The sequence below is a fragment of the Oncorhynchus gorbuscha genome, linkage group LG23 (assembly GCF_021184085.1).
Source record: "Oncorhynchus gorbuscha isolate QuinsamMale2020 ecotype Even-year linkage group LG23, OgorEven_v1.0, whole genome shotgun sequence".
Classification (NCBI taxonomy): Eukaryota; Metazoa; Chordata; class Actinopteri; order Salmoniformes; family Salmonidae; genus Oncorhynchus; species Oncorhynchus gorbuscha.
Window position 1 is genome coordinate 52,734,410 of NC_060195.1, and position 16,399 is coordinate 52,750,808.

Below are 16,399 nucleotides of genomic sequence, written 5' to 3' on the forward strand. Positions count from 1 at the left end.
AGAGGAGAGGAGAGGAGAGGGAGAGGAGAGGAGAGGAGAGGAGAGGAGAGGAGAGGAGAGGAGAGGAGAGGGAGAGGAGAGGAGAGGAGAAGAATGAAGAGGAGAGGGAAGGGGAGCAGGGAGGAGAGGAGAGGAGAGGAGAGGAGAGGAGAGGAGAGGAGAGGAGAGGAGAGGAGAGGAGAGGAGAGGAGAGGAGAGGAGAGGAGAGGAGAGGAGAGGAGAGGAGGAGAGGAGAGGAGAGGAGAGGGGAGGGGGGAGGAGAGGAGAGGAGAGGAGAGGAGAGGAGAGGAGAGGAATGAAGAGAAGATGAGAGGAGAGGAGAGGAGAGGGAAGGGGAGCGGGGAGGAGAGGAGAGGAGGAGAGGAGAGGAGAGGAGAGGAGAGGAGAGGAGAGGAGAGGAGAGGAGAGGAGAGGAGAGGAGAGGAGAGGAGAGGAGAGGAATGAAGAGAAGATGAGAGGAGAGGAGAGGGAAGGGGAGCGGGGAGGAGAGATAACTGGAAAGTGGTGATGAGTTGCAAAAGCAATAAAATCTGTACCTGGAAGACTGCTGTTGGATAAGCCTCCGTGAATTTGAAATGCCTTTGTTGTCAAGAAATACAAATTATTGTTCACTCTCAAAATGTTGTGAATGGTTGTTTATGACCCACTCAGTGACCACTCACTGACTTTAAAAATCTACCGTTGTGCACCACAAGGTTACCTACTTGACTTATAGTATAGTAGAACAACAAGTTAACGGTAGGGTCAGTGGTCACCAAATGCAAACATAATATTGGCGCCATAGTGATGGTCAAGTCATCCCTCACCACTATTGTTTTATGATAGGGTTACCATAAGAAACACACCACTTGAATCTTCCTGGTGATGTCCTGGATGGATACACAAGTGGGAGATCTGACATACATGTGCACACTAACAAAGGGTGTTACTGGGACTTTATCCCCTCCTACAGTAACAGTCAAATGTTTGGACACACTTACTCGTTCCAGGTTTTTATTTTTACATTTTTTCTACATTGTATAATAATAGTGAAGACATTAAAACTCTGAAATAACACATATGGAGTAACCAAAAAAAGTGTTAAACAAATCAAAATATATTTTAGGTTCTTCAAAGTAGCCACCCTTTGCCTTGATGACAGCTCTGCATGCTCTTGGCATTCTGTCAACCAGCATCATGAGGTAGTCATCTGGAATTCATTTAAATTAAAAGGTGGGCCTTGTTAAAAGTTAATTTGTGGAATTTCTTTCCTTCTTAATGCGTTTGAGCCAATCAGTTGTGTTGTAACATGGTAGGGGTGGTATACAGAAGATAGCCCAATTTGGTAAAAGACCAAGTCCATACTAGGTCAAGAACAGCTCAAATAAGCAAAGAGAAAGTCGATGTGGAAAATTTCAAGAACTTTGAAAGTTTCTTCAAGTTCAGTCACAAAAACCATCAAGCGCTTCCTTTCCTGTGGTAGTCCTAATGAGAGCCAGTTTCATACTGGCTCTCATGAGGACCACCACAGGAAAGGGAGACCCAGAGTTACCTCTGCTGCAGAGGACAAGTACAATAGAGTTACCAGCCTCAGAAATTGCAGCCCAAATAAATGCTTTATAGAGTTCAAGTAACAGACACATCTCAACATCAACTGCTCAGAGGAGACTGTGTGAATCAGGCCTTCATGGTCAAATTGCTGAAAATAAACCACTACTAAAGTACACCAACAAGAATAAGAGACTTGCTTTGGCCAAGAAACACGAGCAATGGACATTCGATCAGTGGAAATCTGTCCTTGGTCTGATGAGTCCAAATTTGAGATTTTTGGTTCCAACTGCTGTGCTTTTGTGAGACACAAAGTAGATGAACGGATTAACTTTGCATTTGTGGTTCCCACCGTGAAGCATGGAGGAGGTGTGATGGTGCTTTTCTGGTGACACTGTCATGATTTATTTAGGATTCAATGCACACTTAACCAGCATGGCTACCACAGCATTCTGCAGCGATACGCCATCCCGTCTGGTTTGGGCATAGTGGGACTATCATTTTGTTTTTCAACAGGACAATGACCCAACACAACTCCAGGCTGTGTAAGGGCTATTTGACCAAGAAGGAGAGTGATGGAGTGCAGGATCAGATGACCTGGCCTCCACAATCACCTGCCCTCAACCCAATTGAGATGGTTTGGGATGAGTCGGACCGCAGAGTGAAGGAAAAGCAGCCAACAAGTGCTCAGCATATATGGGCACTCCTTCAAGACTGTTGGAAAAGCATTCCAGGTGAATCTGGTTGAGAGAATGCCAAGAGTGTGCAAAGCTGTTATTAAGGCAAAGGGTGGCAACTTCGAAGAATCTAAAATATAAATCACTACATGATTCCATGTGTTATTTAATAGTTTAGATGTATTCACTATTCACTATTATAGTATTCACTATGTATTCACTATTATAGATGTCTTCACTATTATACAATGTAGAAAATAATACAAATAAAGAAAAACCCTTGAATGAGTAGGTGTGTCCAAATACTTTTGGCTGGTACTGTATATACAGTAGTTGAGCAGCTCTCATAAAAACATACCTCTTTATGGGCACCATTAAAGCCCTTTGTTTCACTATATTGCACTGTTCTAAGCAGCCACATATGTTGGTCTCTTTATTAACCTATGGCAATGACATACATTCACTTAGAGAGTTAACTTAAACCTGGAACAAAAGACAGCAGGATAGAAATAAAGCCCATGCCTCATTGTGAACAGGGATTTGTTTTTGCTTTTCCGTGCTACCAGATGTCACCACTTTCTGAGGTGTTAAACATGAAAAACGTGTGTAACTGATGTTTTTACTCACTGTGTTCCGTAAACATTTAACTCTGTGGACACAACAGGGCCATGTTCATTAGGCATTAATTGGAAGAAAACCGACAGAAACAGGGAGGGACTATCTGGACTTGTTCTAATAAGAAAGAATTGTTTTGTTTTCCGTTGCAAAACATTTGCCACGGTGTACCCTGTTGAACATGACCCTGTAACACTGGGGATGTCAGGCACCATATTATATATAAAAGTATGCAAACATTGACAACTGTCTCTGTTTTTGCCCATATAGTAAATGGTATATGTCTGAAACATGTCTGTCATGTACTCTCTGGGGGTAGAGGAACAGACATTTTATCAGCAGGGGACGATCTTTCATATCACTTCCAAAGAGTAAAAAGGATTGCCTTTTTTTCTCTCCCCCTTGTTATCTAAGAGCTCCAGCACAAGAATCAACTGAGTAAAACGGTAAAAGCAATTGCCATGGAACTTCTAAGGGAATTGTTTTCCCCCAGAACGGAGTATCCACTTAGATTGTTGTTGTTTTATCTCTCTCTCTCTTTTTCCCCTCTCTCTATCTCTCTCCGCTCTTTCTGGGATCCGGGAGTCTGTTGGGTGGCGTAGTGGTGGTGCTGTGGGTTCATGCAAAGGATTAGATGGTAAACAAACGCTTTTAATCCCTCGAGTCTGCCAGCCCTCCCTCCGCTGCACGCTTAGTATGCAGCAGAACGAACAACAGACAAAAATCTAGTGCTTCCTCTCCTCCTTCTAACATTCACCGTCTTTGTCTCCATATTGAATCAAGAAACAGATATATGCCGATAGGTCTCTCTGATCATTCGCTCCTATTTCTAAACAATATAAAGAATTATATATTTATGTGTAAATAGAACAGAACAACAACAGCCTAGTTCTGATTATATTGTGTTGATACAAATAATCCCTATTGCATTGTATCACTCTTGCTCAGCTATTTGAAGGAAGAGTGTTTTAAGAGAGGCAGGTGATTGTGAAAAATTGCAAATGGTATCTCTGAGATGGCATTCTCTTTCTTTGGTTTTGTGAGTGTGTTGTATCCTACATCTGAGGGGATCCGACTAGTACGGTCAGAGGATACTATAGAGTACAGCCAATAGCATGTCCTCAATAAGGGACACAGGGAAACACAAACGTGACAAAAGATGTAAACTGCTATCCTGAAGCATGTACTAGGCTGTTAGTACAGCCTGGTCTCATAGACGAGACGTAACATAGTAAACGTAAAACCGGCACAATCAATTTAGTAATGTATGTTTCGTTTGGTATGGTAACATAGTAGAGGTCGACCAATTCTGATTTTTCAACGCCGATACCGATACCGATTATTGGGGGACCAAAAAAGCCGATACCGATTAATCGGCCAATTTTTTTTTTTTTTACACATTTTTTGTTGTTGTTGTAATAATGACAATTACAACAACACTGAATGAACACTTATTTTAACTTAATATAATAGATTAATGAAAATCCATTTAGCCTCAAATAAATAATGAAACATGTTCAATTTGGTTTAAATAATGCAAAAACAAAGTGTTGGAGAAGTAAAAGTGCAATATGTGCCATGTAAAAAAGCTGACGTTTAAGTTCCTTGCTCAGAACATGAGAACATATGAAAGTTGGTGGTTCCTTTTTACATGAGACTTCAATATTCCAAGGTAAGAGGTTTTAGGTTGTAGTTAATATGGTATCTATAGGACTATTTCTCTCTATACCATTTGTATTTCATATACCTTTGACAATTGGATGTTCTTATAGGCACTATAGTATTGCTAGTGCAACAGTATAGCTTCCGTCCTCTCCTCGCCCCTACCTGGGCTAGAACCAGGAACACATTGACAACAGCCAGACTCAAAGCAGCGTTAACCCATCAAAAGCCGCGGCCTTGCAGAGCAAGGGGAATAACTACTTCAAGTCTCAGAGCGAGTGACGTTTGAAACGCTATTAGCGCACACCCAGCTAACTAGCTAGCCATTTCACATCGGTTATACTAGCCATTAGGCTGATAGGCTTGAAGTCATAAACAGCGCTGTGCTTGTGAAGGGCTGCTGGCAAAATGCACAAAAGTGCTGTTTGAATGAATGCTTATGAGCCTGCTGGTGCCTACCATCACTCAGTCAGACTGCTCTATCAAATCATAGATATAATTATAACATAATAACACACAGAAATACGAGCCTTTGGTCATTAATATGTGGTCAAAACGTTTATTATTTCAGTGAAATACGGAACCGTTCGGTATTTTATCTAACGGGTGGCATCCCTAAGTCTAAATATTCTTGTTACATTGCACAAACTTCAATGTTATGTCATAATTACGTAAAATTCTGGCAAATTAGTTCGCAATGAGCCAGGCTTCCCAAACTGTTGCATATACCCTGACTCTGCGTGCAATGAACGCAAGAGAAATGACACAATTTCACCAGGTTAATATTGCCTGCTAAACTGGATTTATTTTAGCTAAATATGCAGGTTAAAAAATATGTACTTCTGTGTATTGATTTTAAGAAAGGCATTGGTGTTTATGGTTAGGTACAGTCGTCCAACGATTGTGCTTTTTTCGCAAATGCGCTTTTGTTAAATCATCCCCCTGTGTTGCATCGATTATATGCAACGCAGGACACGCTAGATAAACTAGTAAAATCATCAACCATGTGTAGTTATAACTAGTGATTATGATTGATTGATTGTTTTTATAAGATAAGTTTAATGCTAGCTAGCAACTTACCTTGGCTTCTACTGCATTCGCGTAACAGGCAGGCTCCTCGTGGAGTGCAATGAGTGAAAATCTGTCGTTCTGACCCTGAACAAGGCAGTTAAGGCAGTTAACAAGGCAGTTAAGTTCCTAGGCCGTCATTGAAAATAAGAATGTGTTCTTAACTGACTTGCCTAGTTAAATAAAGGTATAAAAAATCATAATAATAATAATAAATGAAAAAATCTGCAAAATCGGCACCCAAAAATACCGATTTCCGATTGTTATGAAAACTTGAAAGCGGCCCAAATTAATCGGCCATTCAGATTAATCGGCCATCGACCTCTATTACATAGGACAGAATCTTACTAAAGTCAAAAACAAAAGTGTGTTTGGGGGGGTTGGTCAGGGTAGCTGGGTGTGCGTATAACGTGAACGTCTAGCAACCCAAAAGTTGCACGTTCAAATCTCATCACGGATAACTTAAGCATTTTAGCTAATTAGAAACTTTGCAACTCAACCCTGTCTTTCAAAGATAATTCATAAAAATCTAAATAACTTCACAGATCTTCATTGTAAAGGGTTTAAACACTGTTTCCCATGCTTGTTCAATGAACCATAAACAATTAACATGTACCTGTGGAACGGTTGTTAAGACACTAACAGCATACAGATGGTAGGCAATTAAGGTCACAGTTCTGAAAACTTATGACACTAAAGCGGCATTTCTACTGATTGTGATAAACACCAAATGAAATATGCCTATGGTCCCTACACATCTGCGTGATGATACCTTAGGCATCCTGCAAGGAGGCATGAGGACTGCAGATGTGGCCAGGGCAATAAATTGCACTGTGAGACTCCTAAGACAGCACTACAGGGAAACAGGACGGACAGCTGATCGTCCTCGCAGTGGCAGACCACGTGTAACAACACCTGCACAGGCAATCTCAACGTAATCTCAACGCTGTGCATTACAGGGAAGACATCCTCCTCCATCCAGCAGGGTAGCCTAGTGGTTAGAGTGTTGGACTAGTAACCGAAAGGTTGCGAGTTCGAGTCCCCGAGCTGACAAGGTACAAATCTGTCATTCTGCCCCTGAACAGGCAGTTAACCCACTGTTCCTAGGCTGTCATTGAAAATAAGAATTTGTTCTTAACTGACTTGCCTAGTAAAATAAAGGTAAAAAAATAAAATAAAAATCATGTGGGGTACCCTTCCTGCAGGCTCATCATGACATGACCCTCCAGCATGACAATGCCACCAGCCATACTGCTCTTTCTTTGTGTGATTTCCTGCAAGACAGGAATGTCAGTGTTCTGCCATGGCCAACAAAGAGCCCAGATCTCAATCCCATTGAGCACATCTGGGACCTGTTGGATCGGAAGGTGAGGGCTAGGGCCATTCTCCCCAGAAATGTCCGGGAACTTGCAGGTGCCTTGGTGGAATAGTGGGGTAACATCTCACATCAAGAACTGGAAAATCTGCTGCAGTCCATGAGGAGGAGATGCACTGCAGTACTTAATGCAGCTGGTGGACACACCAGATACTGACTGTTACTTTTGATTTTGACCCCCCCCCTTTGGTCAGGGACACATTATTCCATTTCTGTTAGTCACATGTCTATGGAACTTGTTCAGTTTATGTCTCAGTTGTTGAATCTTGTTATGTTCATACAAATATGCTAAGTTTGCTGAAAATAAACACAGTTGACAGTGAGAGGACATTTCATTTTTTGCTGAGTTTACTTACTACTTTTTAGCTACTTTGCAGCTACTTAGCATGTCAGCTAACCTTTCCCCTAACCCTTTAACCTAACTCGTAATCTTAACCCCTAACCCCTAGCCTAGCTAACGTTAGACACCTAGCTAACGTTAGCTAATTCAAATTGGAATTTGTATCATATCATACGTTTTCGCAAATTCATAACATATTGTAAGAATTGCCATTCGGAACATATTGTACAAATTTAAATTCGTAACAGGTAATACAAATTGTAATTGTAACATAAAATACGAAATGCAAGATGGACATCCACATATTAATACATACCATACGAAACTTAACATATTATACTAATTGGAGTGGCCAAGATTTACATTTACTATGTTACGTCTACCCTGAGTCTAGGTTGGCTACTTCTAGCATCTTGAGATGCCAGGGGTTTATGTGATCCATCATATGAATCGGTTTAGGTCGATTGTTCATGTCTGCAGTCTACTACATTTGATAAAGACAGACACAGACAGTTAGACAGACAGATGACGGACATACTTTCACATTCACTTCTTGTCATTTAACACTTACCTAAACCTATGGGGGAGGGGCAAAGCAGTTGCCAGGTAGGCCCATATAAAATAAAACCGCTCAAAGAAGAACAAGTGGATAAGTGCAAGGGTGGGGGGAATCAAGGGTTGGGGTGGTGGAGTAACCAGGTGCAGTTTGGAGAGAACTACACCTTTGATGTTCAAACCTTTGAGCACATCTAAAAAGACGTCAGGCTATAGGAAAGTGTCTGATTTTTCATTTACTGTAGTCTCCTGTGCTGTCATGCGGTGCACAGCTCTTTCAACTACAATTGATCTGACAGTTCACATACAGTATGGCACATAGACTTTACCTAGAATCTGATTAAGAACTATTTTTCAAAGTGAGGGTAGCAGAGGAAACAAGACATGAAGACAAGACAAAATATACTGTATTAATTAGTCCACAGGAGGTGGTAATTTGTATTCTGCTTTTATCCAACAACCCTGATATACACACACATACATAAACAGAACATACATAAACATACACACATTAGATTGGAGAGGCTGGAGCAGAGGGCTGCCGCTGTGCAGCGCCCAATGAGCAATTTGGGGGTTAAGTTACTTGCTCAAGGGAATATCGGCAGTAGGTGGAACCTGAGATATTAATACCAGCAACCCTCGTTAGGAGGAGCAATGCAGAAATCATAAGTAGGGGAAGATTTATAGGCTACTGCTCTTCTGCTTTTAAATGCATTTTTAAAAATTGAAATTAGCAAATGAGCTATGCCCTTGTCACCCTGATGGCATCGACATGTCACCTATTTGGACAATTGTGATAACTTATGAAGCTTATAGGTTATGCATATGGCTACACCTCCACCCTGGTATTAGGCTACTTTGCACTCAAACAAAGGTATGATTATATGGATAGAGGCAATTGCCTGCCCTACTGAACTATAGACTAATGAAAACATAGCTTGTGAAAATATGGAAAGATAGGCCAACTTACCAGTGGTGGAAAAAGTACCCAACTGTCATACTTGAGTAAAGAAACCTTAATAGAAAATGACTCAAGTAAAATTGAAAATGACTACTTAGGTAAAAGTTGGTTTTAAATATACTTAAGTATTAAAAGTGAATGTAATTGCTAAAATATACTTAAGTATCAAAAGTAATAGTATAAATCATTTCAAATTCCATATAATAAAAAACGTATTTGGGATAGGTGTCCCGTCTACGGGACGGTCGAGCTTACATAGGCTAATGCGATTAGCATGAGTTTGTAAGTAACAAGAACCTTTCCCAGGACATAGACATATCTGATATTGGCAGAAAGCTTAAATTATTATTTAAACTAACTGCACTGTCCAATTTACAGTAGCTATTACAGTGAAAGAATACCGTGCTATTGTTTGAGGAGAGTGCACAATTTTGAACATAAAGTTATTAATATATAAATTAGGCACATTTGGGCAGACTTGACGCAACAGTTTGAATATAAATGCAATGGTTCATTGGATCAGTCTAAAACTTTGCACATACACTGTTGCCATCTAGTGGCCAAAATCTAAATTGCACTAGGGCTGGAATAATACATTATGGCCTTTCTCTTGCATTTCAAAGATGATGGAACAAAAAATGCAAAAGAACAGTTTTTTTTCTTTGTATTATCTTTTACCAGATCTACATTTACATTTACATTTAAGTCATTTAGCAGACGCTCTTATCCAGAGCGACTTACAAATTGGTGCATTCACCTTATGACATCCAGTGGAACAGCCACTTTACAATAGTGCATCTAAATATTTTAAGGGGGGTGAGAAGGATTACTTTATCCTATCCTAGGTATTCCTTAAAGAGGTGGGGTTTCAGGTGTCTCCGGAAGGTGGTGATTGACTCCGCTGTCCTGGCGTCGTGAGGGAGTTTGTTCCACCATTGGGGAGCCAGAGCAGCGAACAGTTTTGACTGGGCTGAGCGGGAACTGAACTTCCTCAGTGGTAGGGAGGCGAGCAGGCCAGAGGTGGATGAACGCAGTGCCCTTATTTGGGTGTAGGGCCTGATCAGAGATCTATTGTGTTATATTCTCATTCACATTTCCACACACTTCAAAGTGTTTCCTTTCAAATGGTACCAAGAACATGCATATCCTTGCTTCAGGGCCTGAGCATATCTAGATTTGGGTATGTCATTTTAGGATGAAAATGTAAAAAAAGGGGTGGATCCTTAAGCAAACCAGCTGGCACCATTCTTTTTTTTTTGAAGGGGGACACACTCCAACTCTCAGACATAATTTACAAATGAAGCATGTGTGTTTAGTGAGTCAGCCAGATCAGACGCATACCAGGGATGTTCTTTTGATAAGTGTGTGTATAGAGTACCACAGTATGAGTCATACTACCTTTAAAACCTAGCGGTCAAACAAGGAAATGTTCTAATCATTCTAGTTTTTCCACCATTCATTTTTCCCATAGGGGATTTTAGAAACACTATTTTATACCTTTATTTTTTTGTAGGCAAGTCAGTTAAGAACAAATTCTTATTTTCAATGACAGCCTAGGAACAGTGGGTTTAACTGCCTTGTTCAGGAGTAGAATGACAGATTTTTTTTACTTTACCTTGTCAGCGGGGGGGATTTGATCTTGCAACCTTTCTGTGGTACTCTATACACACACTTATCAAGAGAACATCCCTGGTATGCGTCTGATCTGGCAAACTGGCCCAAAGCTCTAACCACTAGGCTACCTGCCGCCCCAGTAAGAGCTGTGCTTCGTGTAGGCATGACATTTTGATAAACGTGTAAATCTCTCTAGGACAAGGTGACTTTTATCAATATATTTGCCTGTATTTACCCACCAAAAATGAAATGCTAATTACCTGCTAATGTGGCTATCATAAAGAACTACAAATGCCATGATGATCTGAATGAGACTGTTGAATCGAGGTAAAGGTAAGAATCTCTGGGTTAACTATCTAATGTTAACTAACTGTAGTAATGAATACATTGGCAACATTTCTTTAAATTGACAATTATGTGAACTGTCTTGTGCACGTTTTAAATTGATACAAAACCTGTTAGCAATGGTGTCAGCTAGATGTGACGTGCAGGGATTTGTAGTTGTGCATGATGTCTACTTTGATGATAATTACCATTTTTTAAATCTGAGAGTAAATAGAGCCGAGCATATTGATAAAAGTCACCTTGTCCGAGAGAGATTTACATGTTTGTCAAAACGTTATGCTAGGGCAAACCTACACGAAACAGCCATTATTTAAAGTTTTTCGAAAATCCCCTATGGGAAAAATGAATGGTGGAAAAACGATTGGAACCATTTCCCAGTTTGACCGCTAGGTTTTATGGGTATTATGACACCTCCACTGTGGGGCTCTATTGAACCATTTTCCTGTCCTTGCTAAGCATTCAAAATGTTAGAAGTACTTTTGGGTGTTAGGAAAAATGTATGGAGTAAAATGTACATCTTTAGGAATGAAGTGAAGTAAAAGTTGTCAAAAATATGAATAGTAAAGTACAGATACACCAAAAACGATGTAATAAGTGGTGTAAAAAATATTGTATAGTATTTTTACACCACTGCTATTTACTGTCCAGCCTAATAGGCCAAAATTAAAATTTCCCAAATGTATAGGATATTTTATGGTTATCATAGTCTTGCAATTGGTTATTATCTTTACCCTGTCGTTCTTAGTAGGCTATAACGGATCGACTTCGCTCTCACTTCTCTGTGAGTTTTGTTCTAAACTGGCTGGGGTTTTTAGCTTGCTTGACAAGCACCCCTCCCCCAAACTTTGGCGAAACAGGAACAACTCCTTTGAGAGAAAAAAAAGCTTGCACAAGTTTGGAACGTCTTGGAGAAGCCCTTGTTATCGTTTGGAGTATAATAGCCAGCAGTTGAGATTTATTTGTGCAAAATCTGGAAGTATTCTACTGTTCTTGTTTGTCGTGGAAAATAACATTTTAACCTCGTCTTTCGCGTAGGCCTAACCTCTTTTGAAAATGGTTTACTTTCCTCGAGGATAATTATTGGTGAAAGTCAATTTGTGTATTTGTGTATGGAATAATTTGTCCTCACCGAAGAAAGATGGGACTCGTGGAGCTCTGTATACATATGTGATGTGTTCAATAATGAAGGATATTGTGTCAGACACAATGGGTAAGAGAGGGTTTCCCTTTGCATCTAACGTTACCTAACCTAGCTAGATAGCATTTTTATCCCATGCCTGTTTTTCAGCTGTAAACATACTTGGCTTTACTCCGTTGGGAAGTCAGACCCGTATTCTCTGAAGTTAACGTTACACCTTTAAACGTTAGACTTCAATTTGCTATTTCAATATATCGCTTCAAAGTTGTCCCTAGTGCTAATTTTACCCTATGAATTTGTGTAGATGGGTATTTGTCCATTGCAACACACATGCTGCTGCTTTCTATTTTTGCCATGTATTTTTTGGGGTTACTTACTTTACCGATTACGTGTTTATCGTTTTCCCACAAATACAACACATCCCGATTTTCGTAAAACTTAAATCAGTGCACTTATTCAGGTCTACACGCTGTGAAATCATTGTAAAGCAGTAAGCAACAAAAGTATCCTGCAATGTTGATCGTGATTCGCCGACTTGGCCTGAAGCTTTTTGTCCCATTCTGTTATCCACCCCGAAGTTTTCTAGTGGAAGGCTCGGGCAGCCATGGTCGAATAAGCTAAATCTATATTTACATTTCGTGCTACAGAAGTGTTACAATGTTACAGTGACTTGCCTAGTTAAATACAATTTTAAAAAATGTGTTCGAGCTGCTTGTTAACAGTGGTGGTTCTAGACCATTTCAACTGGGGGGGGGGGGGGGGCAAGCTTGGGCCAGTTGTACTGTTAGAGGGGCCAGTTACATTAGACGTTATTGTTGTCATATCGTTTTCTATACTTGCATTGCAGGCATTAGCAGGCAAAAGACCATGTTCATAATCATTCAACAATTTATTTGCATTTTCTGTCTGATAACGGATGTAAAAAAAGAAAGAACTAATTATTGCAATGTAAAAATTATTTCATACTCTACATTCAGGGGGGCCACAAGGGGGTCCAAAATTGTTGTCCCCCCCATTCAGGGGGGCCACAAGGGGGTCCAAAATTGTTGTCCCCCCCCCCCCCCCCAGAACCGCTAGTGCTTGTTAAGACTAGCTGAAAGGAGATGTTTTGTAACTTTCTGACCAACACAAAAAAGCTAGGAGAGGGTACAGTTATTTTTCCATTCATGGTACCCGACTCAATATGGAATGGGATGTTGCAACATATCCTGAAATGAATGTAGCCCAAACTTATTTGCATATGTAAACATTGAATTGGAGGCACTGGAAAAAGTTGAATTATACGTTTTTATAGTATTCCTAATAGGTGTTGTATCAATTAGTTGGAAACTTGCATCACCACCCTGTTGTAGTTTTATACATGGTATTTATGCTGTGTAACTAGTACATTTGTTTCTTGCGCAAGGACTGTCTATTTGTTCTGCCCATAGAGAATACTGAGTCATGTCCTGTGTCCACCTGGTTGTTGTTCCTGCTTGTATGGTAGGTTGATTAGTTAACCAAAATGTTGGCCTATTCACTCTGCTCACGACTGTCTGGGCATAATCAATATGTGCCAAAATGTTATTTTGGTGTTGTAGACTATTCATATAGAAGATGTGAATGATGCCATGGCAAATGATACTGGTCAGGATAGCTGATGAAGCCGTATAACGCTAATTTGGAATGGAAAATGAAAAAATCTGCTGCAGTACAGTAGGTTAAAGCTAGAATCCTTAGTTGCCACATACATGTTTGGACTTATAAATTAATGATATATACCCATGGATTCTTGAAGAATATAACTTATAAATGCCGCACGAGCTTAGTTCAAGTGTCTTACCCCATCAGAACTCAAAATATATATATTTTTTTACTCCAATGTTTGTAAACAAACACTGTATAGCATCAAAACATGGTCAAAACTATAATTTTTATATCATGGTCAGGGTTTCATTCATAGCTCTGTCTATGAATTTGAGAGTGGCCTGGAGAAAAGTAACCAATCTTAGCTTTTTACCAAAATAGAGGTGGGGTGGCTGCTTTGCTATGGTTTCAACTATGGATCTGAGCATTGAGATGATAATTAAGGCCTAAAAGGTGATGTATACCAGGCTAGGGTAATGTTATTTCCTAGATGTCCTCTTGGATCAAATGTTATTTCATCCTAGCTGTCCTGTAGTGTTTCTGCTGTGGAGGGGCTTAAACCTGGGCATCTAACCTAATGTCGAAGCTGATGTGCGTCACAAATGCTGTGGATATGTAGGTTGTCTGCTATCCATTCCCTTTGCACTGTGTGTAGAATCTGCCATGTGGCTCCATTGTTTTTGTATATGTGATGGTTGTATGCATCGGCTTGGTTTATGTGGGACGTAATCATGTACACCTGATACAAGCGACACTTTTTCTATGTATCTTTTCCCTTGTGCATCTTAGTTGTTAAATGTATAATTGCAAAATTGCATGTCCCCTGTTGCAGCCAGAGAAAGAAGAAACACAATCGATCTAAAATCAAACAAATAAAAATCAAACAAGTTCAATTTGGGCCAGACTGTGCCTACCCTACCCTCTTACTATTTTAATTGTTCTTCTCGAAGACATTGCCCTCAATCCTCCAAGAAGCCAGACACGGCTTTACAACCAGGCGTTGAATGTAGCGATTGTAGCCTTTTTATTTTTAAAGCGGCTTGATAGGAATGAGATGAAAACATCTGTGGTCTGTTAATAATCATTTTCCTCAACCAAATGTTAAGTGTGTTTAGGTCTCCTTTGGAGCTTGAGGCCTGTTTAGGAGGATGTAATGTTACGGAGCGTTCGTAGAGAGAATGTATTGCTCAGAACCAAAATGATTGTCTCTCAGATGGAATAGGGGATCGTGTCAACTGGATTTGTTTCTATTTCTATCTGCGATATTCTGAGCGTTTTTTAAAGACGGTGAATTTACCCCTGATGGTTGTCTTTTTCTCTCTGCAGGTTTTGTGAATGGTCACTGTGATCTTCTGCTGAGAGGGAGTGCCGGGATTTGAGGCTCTGCGACAGTTGTGACTCCGGGCCGACGCTAAGCCAGTCAGCTTGCTTTGTCTGCCGGACCAAGGTCAAAGGGAACCCTGGGATAGGCTCTCCTCGTGAGGAGTAGCCGGGGTCTCTGAGACCTGGGGTCATTTAAGGTAAGGAACATCACACGCACACAAATGCGTGTGTATGTAGCCTCCATGTTACTTTGTCACTGTTGTGGTTTGGACTTTACGGGCAGGTGATATGACGTGTAAATGTTTTTGTCCTTGTTGGCGTCAATTCTGTTCAAGCATAAGGAAGGTTGGGCACAACACGTCTCACGGACTACAATACGGTAAATCAAACGGTTTATTATTTTGTCTGTGACAACGTATTCACAGATGTCGACTCTTCCCATGACACCTGCCGGCTTATGTTGCGCGATTGTCTATTTGTGCATGGGATCTAAGAGTCTAAACTTAAAGAACTCAAAAGAGCAGTAACTGGGAACTTGAAGTGATAGTTTACTCCTCAAATTTCAGACGTGTGTTTGTGTGGGGGGGGGGCGGGGGACATGTTCTTGTATCCATGGGTTCAGGCCCTGGGTAGAGGACAGTGCATCCTGTTTCTGGAACGGTATGCTGTGCAGCAGGGGTTATCTCAGGCCCTGCCTAGACGCACAGGCACACACAAAGTGTGACGCCAGCCTGGGCAGATCTAAGGGCGGGCACATACACATGGCATGCGTATGTGCCCAGCACACCATCCTGTAATCGCAGCCCGTGACCTACACACCCACTAATGGCCTCCGATGTAGGAACACACAGGCTGACCGCCAGGAAATGGTGTGTGTGCGCGTATGTACAGGAGACTGTGTGGTGTAGGCATGCGTTGTTTCCGTACAGGAGACTGTGTGGTGTAGGCATGCATTGTTTCCGTACAGGAGACTGTGTGGTGTAGGCATGCGTTGTTTCCGTACAGGAGATTGTGTGGTGTAGGCAGGCGTTGTTTCCGTACAGGAGACTGTGTGGTGTAGGCAGGCGTTGTTTCCGTACAGGAGACTGTGTGGTGTAGGCAGGCGTTGTTTCCGTACCGGAGACTATGTGGTGTAGGCAGGCGTTGTTTCCGTACAGGAGACTGTGTGGTGTAGGCAGGCGTTGTTTCTGTACAGGAGACTGTGTGGTGTAGGCAGGCGTTGTTTCCGCACAGGAGACTGTGTGGTGTAGGCATGCGTTGTTTCCGCACAGGAGACTGTGTGGTGTAGGCATGCGTTGTTTCCGTACAGGAGACTGTGTGGTGTAGGCATGCGTTGTTTCCGTACAGGAGACTGTGTGGTGTAGGCAGGCGTTGTTTCCATGGCTGGGTAGGAGTCTAGTTATGTCCTTTAATTGGGACCCGTAGTATTTTTTTTCTTCATCCAGTCACATGGTCAGGACATACTGCTGCCTATACATACAGGCTAATGAATCGTTTTAAATTGTTGGTGATTGTAAATTAGAGCGACACTGACATGCTCATCAAAACCGTACTGGGTAAAATGTTTCTGTTC

The 16,399-nt window shown here is 41.1% G+C and overlaps 1 protein-coding gene across 1 annotated transcript in view; it reads left to right on the forward strand.

Annotated features, from left to right (window-relative positions):
* The first annotated feature begins 11,543 nt into the window (after nt 1-11,543).
* LOC124011289 (B-cell CLL/lymphoma 9 protein-like) overlaps nt 11,544-16,399 on the forward strand; it is a 36,737-nt gene continuing 31,881 nt past the window's right edge. The window contains 2 exon segments of the mRNA XM_046324513.1: nt 11,544-11,949; nt 14,830-15,023. The gene's annotated coding sequence lies outside the window, so the exon portion shown is untranslated.